Source organism: Gymnodraco acuticeps, unplaced genomic scaffold (genome assembly GCF_902827175.1).
Source record: "Gymnodraco acuticeps unplaced genomic scaffold, fGymAcu1.1, whole genome shotgun sequence".
Taxonomy (NCBI): Eukaryota; Metazoa; Chordata; class Actinopteri; order Perciformes; family Bathydraconidae; genus Gymnodraco; species Gymnodraco acuticeps.
Window position 1 is genome coordinate 852,677 of NW_022990889.1, and position 9,758 is coordinate 862,434.

Below are 9,758 nucleotides of genomic sequence, written 5' to 3' on the forward strand. Positions count from 1 at the left end.
AAAGCCATTTTAAGTTGAAATATTATTGTGTCAGATATATCATTGAGGCAAATGCTGGCTCTGACATTACGAGAGGTCAGATGGGAATACGGTTGCCTGCCTCCAAGCTGTCAGATCTTGGGATCAGTGGCACTGAGGTTGGACTTGGATGTTCCCTGTATCATTCATAGTCAATGGATCATACAGAGGAGGCTGTGCATGCACCAATGCTCATGATACCTACTCATACACACATTGGATGCACACACAAAAGCACACAAAGCTCAAAGAGGTGTAATCATATTTAAAGAATTATTCATCAATGTATTTTCTCCTGGGGAGGCTCATGTCTCAGCAGAGGAAGTCACTGTGCAATATGGTCCCTCAATGCAGTGGGGAAAATCCCTGGATGTTTTACAAGCTTGCTAATGAACATTTGAGCCACACAGCAGTTAACATTGTCTGATCACATTTTTTCTCCAGTAGATGTTGTTGTTGTTGTGCATGGTGTGGCAGTGATGTCTTCATCAGCCTGTCAAAAAGGAAGTGCCTGCAGCTGTGGCAGATCCCCCCAGAGCCTGTCACACTCCTTGTTTCCATGGCAGTCCTTCAGGCAGCACCACAGGCAGGCTGTGTGCAAGGACCCATACAACCTGTTTTTTCAGCAGCCGCTCCTCTGATGTTCAGCCCCGGAGCGAGCGTCAAACTACCAAGTGCAGAGAGAGAGAACACTGCACCCTTTCTCTGTGTCGGAGTTCTGTGCTGCTTTACAAGGAGATGCATAGCAAAAAAAACGTCCTCATTTGAATAAGCCACTATTCGCAGCACCTCCTTAGTAATTGTTACATGTGCAGTGCTGTTAAGGTTCTATGACCTCCTCTCTGAGAGACATAATGCTCACAGTAGGACAAAGTAAGGAAAGCACGACTCATCGTTGACTTACATGTGTTAAAGCTCTTATGCATGTGTTATTTGGTCCGCTTGTACCACCTGAGAAGCAGGTCATGGAGATCAGTAGCTGCGCTCCGAGTCCCAACTGGCCTAAATTAAAGGTGCAGAGGTTACGGTCTGCCTTCAGTCAGAATCTTGACACCAATAAAGAGCAGAATTTGCCCGCAAATTAACTTGGCGGAAACACAATCTAATGATATGAGTTTGCTACAGTTACATTATTTTGCCTATGTGAGCATATCTACCTGAGGAGGCTGCATGCTTTAAAAATGATGCTGTAGCCCGCTTAAGCTGTTTGTTGCAGGTATTAACTTTACCAGTCGGCACATTGCTTTCGTCTCTCCTGATGAAAGAATATATAAATCATGGTAACCAGGATTGATGTTGTCTCTGGGAATAAGATGGATTTAACAACTGAGAGAAAATGGTCGCTAATAACAGCTGTTTTCAGTAGCTCCAGTTAGCTAATATTGTATTTTGTGGCCCACAGTACACACTGGTGTTAAGACATGGCAAAAGCCATAATTCTTTATAGCATTAAATAGAAGATGGCCTTTAAGAGATGAAATTAAATCATTGGCCTTTAAAAGCATCCCTCTAAGGGGCAAGCTGCATTAATAAATTCAACTGATTCTGCTTTAATATTATTCAGAGTGCATTAAAATGAAGACAACAGCTGGGATCATGCCCAGTCTCAGGAGTATTGCCCGGGCCAATGAGTGCCGGCGAGATGCAAAGCATGTCTGAGCGCAGCCCTGCGTTGTGGACGGGGGGCACAAGGTCTCAGTGTTACAGGTGCAGGCCTGACAGTTGCTGTACTGGGATCAGAGGTTGTTGGGTACTGACACCGGCAACAGGACAGTGACTGCCTGCCTCAAAAGCAATGTCACATGGGAACAGACACCCAGCCAATCAGACCTTTACTGCCACAGTCATGACTGAACTGCTTATGACAACCTTCAAACTGTTAAATGCTTTCTTTGTAAAGCTATTGTATGGAATAGTTATGGGCTTACTTTGTTTTGTTGAAAAATTGATAAACTGTAGGAGAAAAAAAACTGCACTGTGGCTTTGAAAACAGGAGAGGGAATAAAGTGTTAAGCTTTCTAACATTTGGTGTTACATCAGTGCTCTATAGTTAGCATGAGCACCCGCGTCAGGGAAAACAATACAAAGAATAATTGAACTGCATATTTTACTCTAATTAACAGTGATATAACGCAATGTGACTCTCAGCCTCCTGAGGAAAGAGCACCATATTTTGTTTGATGAATCTGCTAAAGCCACAGCTAGTCTCGCCACTAACCCCTGGGGAATCAGGTATCATTAGAGATATGAACAGATCTGCTTTTTGTCGCTGAAAGAAGGGGAAAACACATTTCCTCTGTGCTGGCACATGGGTGGATGTGAAAGTGTTCAATATTAATAGCCTTTCATCAAGGACACAATTAGGACACCTCTATTTGACACATTCTATAGGTTCTGAATGAATATGGATATATGCTCCCAAGGAAGGAGCCACTGGCTGAATAACAAAGTGAAATCTCCGGCAAACCCAGCAGAATAAAGAATGCACAACATGACAATCAGGAGCTGATGTATTTTGATCCAATGTGAATTTAAAAGAAGCAAGAGACTCTAAGTGTATTATTATTAGCCCGATTTATAATTCACGGCCCAGGGCAAGTTGTATATTTATCCAAATTAGCATACATTCCGCCATACAAACACAAATGCAGCACACACATTTAAGGGGCCACATTTCTTTCATCTGGTACACTTGAAATATTACTTCTCTTGCTTGGAAAACACATTGACACTACCTGTGTGTTTCAATTTCTCTGTTGCTTTCAAGAGATACAAAAAAATACTAAACGATTAAACCTTAACACTGGTCATGGATCAGTCAGAGGTTCAAAAAGAGAGCCGATCTGATTAGTGAGTGCAGTTTAGTATATGTCATTTTCTACACCAGAGGCTTGTGGTGCTGAATGCAAAGCTAAGGTGTGAAGAGGGCTGTGGTGAAGTGAGGAAACTAATCACATGTGTTTCACCCCTGAGCACCGTCTCCTCCAAGCTCTGCCACATTATGACACAGGAGAGTCATGTAGCACACGAGCACGGTTAGGCCCATTAACCAGAGCGGCTAATTATCGGCTTCTACAAGGTCTTCAAGCTCTCAGGCAATGCATGTTCTCATTTCTGATTAAAAACATAAATGCATGCAGAAAAAAGAGGATCAATTACAGCGAGGCAGAATAGATAACAGCCCGTACCAGAGTAATTAGGCTGGCTGTTTCATCGGAACCGCTTGCTCTGTGATGAAGCTTTAAAGAGTCCAGTGGCAGAAACACCACAACCGTGTTTGTTTTATTTATGATGTTGCAGTGTCACCCACTGGGGCCCAATTAGCCTGCGACTGATGCCTTGGAAAGCATCTCACTGATCCTCTTTGACAGGAAATGAAAGCCGCACTCACGTATGTCCTTCTAGTGACCCGTGGGCTTCAACCTGTTAAGGGCAGACTGGCCAACAGCAACGACTTGAACGTGCCACCACAACCCCCTTCCTTCTTCCAGGCCCTTTGCCAGTATATTTCATACCATTTAACTGTGTCAACAGAGGACATTAGGGATAATCTGCCAGTTGTGGAAGTGGTTAGGCTCCACATTCGCTTTCTCCTGGCTGATTTGATCGTGATGCACTGTAATGTATGTAACAGCCTTTCTCAGCGTTCCTTACCCACATGAGGGAGCACCACCATAAGGAATGAGCCTGATTGCAATGTTGGCTTGAGCTCTTACACCAGCTTCAAACCGTTTGTCAGAGTAATTTTCTTAATTAACTGTGATGTGCTCTGATTAAAATAGTATTTACCAATTTACATCATATCAGGCAGCACTGGGTTTAAATTGGCTTTCTCAGACGTAATGCATATGTTTCAAGAAAAGAGAGAGAAATAAGGCAGTAAATTATCTAGTCAAGCTTTGATATGGAATTATAAATACTGTTAAAAATTTTTTAGAGGACATGCTCATTTTAGTGGCCAGCTTCTTCTTCGGTCTTGATAACAATAACAACTGTGCTTAAAACCACTTTCATGCAGTCCTTCACACCTTCCTCTTTTCTCCATTAGAAGTACACAGTGCTTCATGTAATCCTTGAATTACTCCACACACACAAACACAGACAGACATAGTTTATTAGTTTCAATAGGCAAATGAAAAAGAATGTCTATGGTCCTTTAAGCAAGCAGCAAGAGACCAATTAGTAAGTATCTCTATTCAATTTCTCCATATCTCTACTGAGTGAGTGTGAGGGAGAGAGGGGTCTAGGGGGAGGAGTTTGAGCGGCACAGACAGGAAGAGAGAAAACAAAGCCATCATCTCCCAGTGCTTGCCCTCCTCTCCCCTCTCCTCTGCAGCTCCAATTACTGGCTTCTCTCCCTGCCATCAGTATGCAGCAGGGCCGCTCCTCTCCTCCACTCGCCCCAGGCCATTGAATACGTTACCTCCGCTATGGGGCTGGGGGCTCAGGGGCACTGCGCCCCCTAACCCCCTGGATAATTTGGGATTCCTGCCTCTGCCTTGGAGAGCTGAAAACAAATAAAGCACCCAGATAAATAAAGAAATAAGGTTGCCTCACAAATATCTAGAGATCTACTGATTTATTGATTTGTTCATTCCTCTACTTATTATTTGTAAATCATTACTGATCCACAGCCACCCACAGCTTCCATACCAATCCTAAGAGAGAGGATGAGAATGCACTTCACTCAGGACAAAGTTTTAGCAGCTAGACAAAGATAAAATATCGTTTTTTAAAGTTAATTTTTTCTTACAAATAAAATAAACAAAACAGAATCAATATTTGTGCTGTACTTTATAGAAGAGCATTGTATAGTTGAGTGTTTTGCTGATATCCGAGAGTGTCATATATGATTTCAGTGAACATATTTTGCTCAACTTTTTTAATACCATATTTATGTTTGTAAATGATGCATATATTTCTTATCTTATAACATTTAATGTATACATTGATTTTCTGTCTCCTCAGACATAACTTTGTTTCTCTCACAATATAAAACATCTGTCTCAAATCTTTTTTTCTTTTTTACAGACCACTGTTTGTTTTAAGTGAAGACTATTGTCAGGTGAGAATAATCATTTCCATTCTTTTGCACCCCAAAATCTGTGCAATGCACTTGAGGCAAGTCTATAAAGCTGTTCAAACTAGACTGCCCCTGGCTCAGATTTATTTTCCATCTCCCTGTCTTTGTCCAAGGTTTAAGGTATATGGTAGCTCACAGCTTCAGACCATACAATTGGTATTAAAGCACTTCAGGTTTTGTGCACAATACAGAAAAGATGTGTTTGAAAAAGAACAAAACACATTTTAAAGAACGCCTCATAATATATCCCTCTACATGACTATTTGTATCATCTTCACAATGCTTAAGTGGAGCTGAATGTCCTGAAAATGTATGCAATCATAAAATGGAATGAACAACAAAAGGGTGCTTCACTGCAGCTCTAAAATAGTGAAAGAGCATTTCTGTCTGTCTAGAGCCTTTTATGTTGACAAACACCTACACTGTAGTTCTCATGCAGTGGTCTGTGTCCACAGCTGCTCTTCCCACTCGCCTGCGAGCAGATGTACGCTTTGCTCTTTTGGGTAGAGCCTCATGACTGACTGAATTGTTTTGGAGATAGAGATAACAATGAAATTCAAAGAAATGTGCTGGAAATGGTGGTGTGAAAAAGGAGATCTTCCACTTCATCGTACAGCTCGAGGAGGTAACTGAGAGCAAAAGCCCAACGTGGGCCGTCCAAGCCAGACAGAGCTCACATCGCACCCAAACTGCGTCATGCTCCTCATAGTGACATCCATGCCTGTTTAATATGCTTTTGTTTCTCCAAAAAACAGTTGGTGTAAATGATTACTAGATTACTTAATGTAGCGCTGAATCAATTCTCAAATGTGTCTGTCCCTGCTACACAGAGCAGGCGGGCTGGGCGGGCAGAGAGACAGTGAGCATGATAGAGCCATGGGGGAAATTAGGAGACTATTACGGAGACACTGTTTTTACTCTTGGCTTCCTCTAGGATTTTGTCATTGAATGTGTCTCCATTTGAATAGTTGGAGCGACTGATCAGGCGATGTTAAATCTGCTGGCCACATGATTTTATATTGTGATATTGTCAAATAATATGTTCACAAATTCAACCATGATGTAATATAAAGGTGAGGTAATGCACTTACAATGATTAAGAGGCCCCTTTTTTTCCCGTCACAAGCAGATTCCAGTTTCAACTTCAAGGCTTGTTGACTGTAATGAAGCGCCGCTCTATAATGGCCCATTTGCAGAAAATTCTACATTTGAAACAAACCACATACATGGTGGAATTTGACAGGCTCATAAAGTGTCATCTGCTTAAATACCTTATGACAATGTAAGATTAATGACGGCCCATTCAGTGCTATGAGCTGCAGAGGTGGAAGAGGCACCTGCTCCTCAAAGGCCAGCTCTAATCATTCTCATCTGGACTCCCTGCTGACTTACTAACCTGCTGTTCCTAAGGAAAGGAGATCTTTCGCCCAGATCCTCAAACACTTTTCTGGGCCCGCCGTATTACTTTCCTAATTCAGCCCAGATGTGGCGTCCCCACTCTGCCATCCTGTTTTTTCCCCCCGCTCTGCTTCATCTCATTCCCACCTGCTAGCTGACCTGGGGACCCGAGGCCCAGACTCTCATTTGGTTTGCCTCTCTCAAAGTAAAGTCCTGTTCTTTGAATTGCAGCAATCTCTTCTTTTCTTTTTTTTGCTTCAGTCTGGAGGGTCTGAAGTGAAGTATGCATACTATAGAGAGTGCTGGAATCTTTCTGTCACATTCTCGCATGTTTTCTGTTATCGTAATATGGATCCCCTGTTTATCGCAGAGCGGTCTGCCTTGGATGTAGAAAGTGAACAACTATTTTGGACTTCAGTCTGTTGGGCTACATCACTGAAGAAATGTTTTTATATCATATTATCTTATGAATTAACAAGTGATGTTGATCTTGCATCGTTCATGTCTTGCATAGAGTATATTTGAACGAAAAATGACAAGGGCCATGTCATTGTTAGATAATGAACACTACTGGTTAGCACTGACCGCCTGAAAGATCTCAACTTTAATTGGATTGCTTGGCTTCCCCAAGCTGATGGACATGCTTGTCTCTCAGGACCACTGAGCGTCTGTCTCCACTGGATGGGCCCCAGTAAATAATCTCTCTCCCCTAAACGCTTACCGTTAATTGTGTTTTTTCCCCCCCTTCTCCTTCTTGAGATGTGGTGGGTAGGGGTGGGATGGTGAGGGGAGGAGGATAATTAAGACAATGCCTTTGCTTCACTTTGGAGCGGGGATCCCACTAGAGCTGAGGCAGGTGCCTCTTACTGGAAGAGACTTACTGACAAGGCCTGCCAATCAAGCCTGCAGAGCTCTCTGTTTCTTCAGCTCCTAGGTGCTCTATTCCCTTCAGCCCGTTTATTCCAAACACAGTTTTAAAATGCTGAGGATTAAGCAGGTAGCAAACAGGCCCAGTCTGTTGAAGGGAATCAGTGTTCCCCAGACTACGAGCATGCGTCTGCCTCAGCCCGTCTACAGCGGCACGCACGGTGAAAGATTTTATCTTACAATTTGTTATAGCTCGTGCTTTAGAGGTGAAATTGTTCCACTAAAATGTAAACATTGCAACAACATATCTGAGTTTTGATAAAAGCTATTGACAATATGGATGTCATACAGCAATATGTATTTGTATTTATTGTATCTTCAGTACGTTCGCCACCACAAAGGTTGTTGAGCGGGAAGCGCCAAATAAACTCCATGGTTACGATGCCAAACACTGTTGCTATATTTTCTTACTTTTCCCTTAGGTCCTGCTGAGCATTTGCATGGATAGGGGTAAAGCTGAACAGAAACACAGAAGGAGACTTCTTTTTGTTATTCTTATACATGACCTGGAGGGCATTGTCAAATGCGCACAACTGCGGACATATAGTATAATAACATTATCAAGGCGAAAGTGTAATGGCTGTGAAATAAAAAATGTATCTCTTTAAACTTGCTCCTCATCTAGTAGACAGACTGGAGAGAGGTGCCAGCAGCTATTCACGACGAAGCGGGAAAGCAGGTCATGGAGTCACGGCCACTAAGAGCCGCTGTGCTATAGAACGCCACTGACAGGCTCTACAAGGCCAGGGCCTCATCTGGCTGCAATGCCAACACTTAGGAACTGAATATGGGCTACAGTTGAGACACAGAAAAGATATCCTTGCACAAAAAAAAAATATATTTTTCCATTCAGAACATTTATACACTGTTGAAAATAAATACATATTTCACAAAAGAAAGGAAACCTCAGGAATAGTATCTAATACATTTATTTGGACTCACATGTAAAAAAAGATGTATCTTTATTTTAGAAAAACTGGTAGCCACTCGCTAAATGTGATATGGGAGTTAAGTGAATGGGAGAGTGGGTCTGAATTCCCCAGCAACCGTAGCCACTCGTCACACACAGACAGGAAATGGACAGCCACTTTGGGGAAATTCAATTCAGTTGTCGTCCACTGTGAAAAAGATTGAATCATGTAGACATTTGAGGTGATTTAATGGTGTTAACATACGCACAGTGGAGCTCCATGACTTAAGCTGCACAGGCTTTGGATTATTGAGTTCAGTGTAAAATCAGTCACTTCTCCAGTGTCCATTTGACTGGGAGAAATGGATGGACATAAGCAGGAATTCTGAAAGTGATCCATTTTTGGAAGGATAAACTAGTGATGGATTTCGCCTCAGGCGCTGTTTTACCAGGAACTTGAAATTCACAGGATCACTTGTGCTTTGTCTTCTTTAAATGCACTTGGGTAACGTCAGATTGGGAAATGTTTTAAGTTATAATGCAAGTTCTGATACATTGAAAAAGAATATAGCTGTAGCTGTTTTTGTCTTTCTTTGATGTGAAGGGCCAGAAGGTCTGGTGTACTGGTGAGTTTTATCTTCACAGTGAGAACATCAGAACTTATTTTCAATTGAAATGCTGCTAAGATGTTAGCTTTGTGAGAGACCATTTGTTAAATCAGATCTCAGAGAGAGGGTCTTTGGTATAGTGGCAGCATTTCCACTATAGGTGGACATAGCTCCCCCCCCCCAAAATGGTCACACTATATAAATCATGATAGACCGAAAACAGTCAATGATGCAATGGAAGACTTTGACGTTCTTTATGGCCATAATGCATTTTCTGTTTTCCCCTGCCAACCTTTCTCCATTAACTGTTGTTATGTATCTTTGCAGGAAAAATATGGCCGAAGGTTCCTTGGCTTTAAGCGTAGACGATAAATTCTCATATGACAAGTGCAGCATTTCCTCTGATACTCAACCAATGTTTGAATACATATTTGGCATGCAGTGGTTGGAACCTAGAAATGTACCCACTGTGGTCAGGCAGATCAAGAAATGCAAAATAAATTAAACGCTGGTTGGTTTTAAACACTTTGCTCATGTAGTGTGTAAGTAAGCAAGATGACCTCAAGGGGCTGCTAGCAGGGATTGTTCCTCTTGTACTGCGCCCAGAATTGTTCACTCATTCACAATTCACCTATGAACTATATTTCATATATATTACTGGGTACATTTAAAAATATATATATATATTTACACGAACAAACAATCTTCAGTTTATTCTGTTACTTATTTTTTCACAAAACAAGGCTGCAGGGCTGTCAATGAACACATAATGTAAGCATTACATTTGATGTCATTACAGTAAACGTGCATTGTC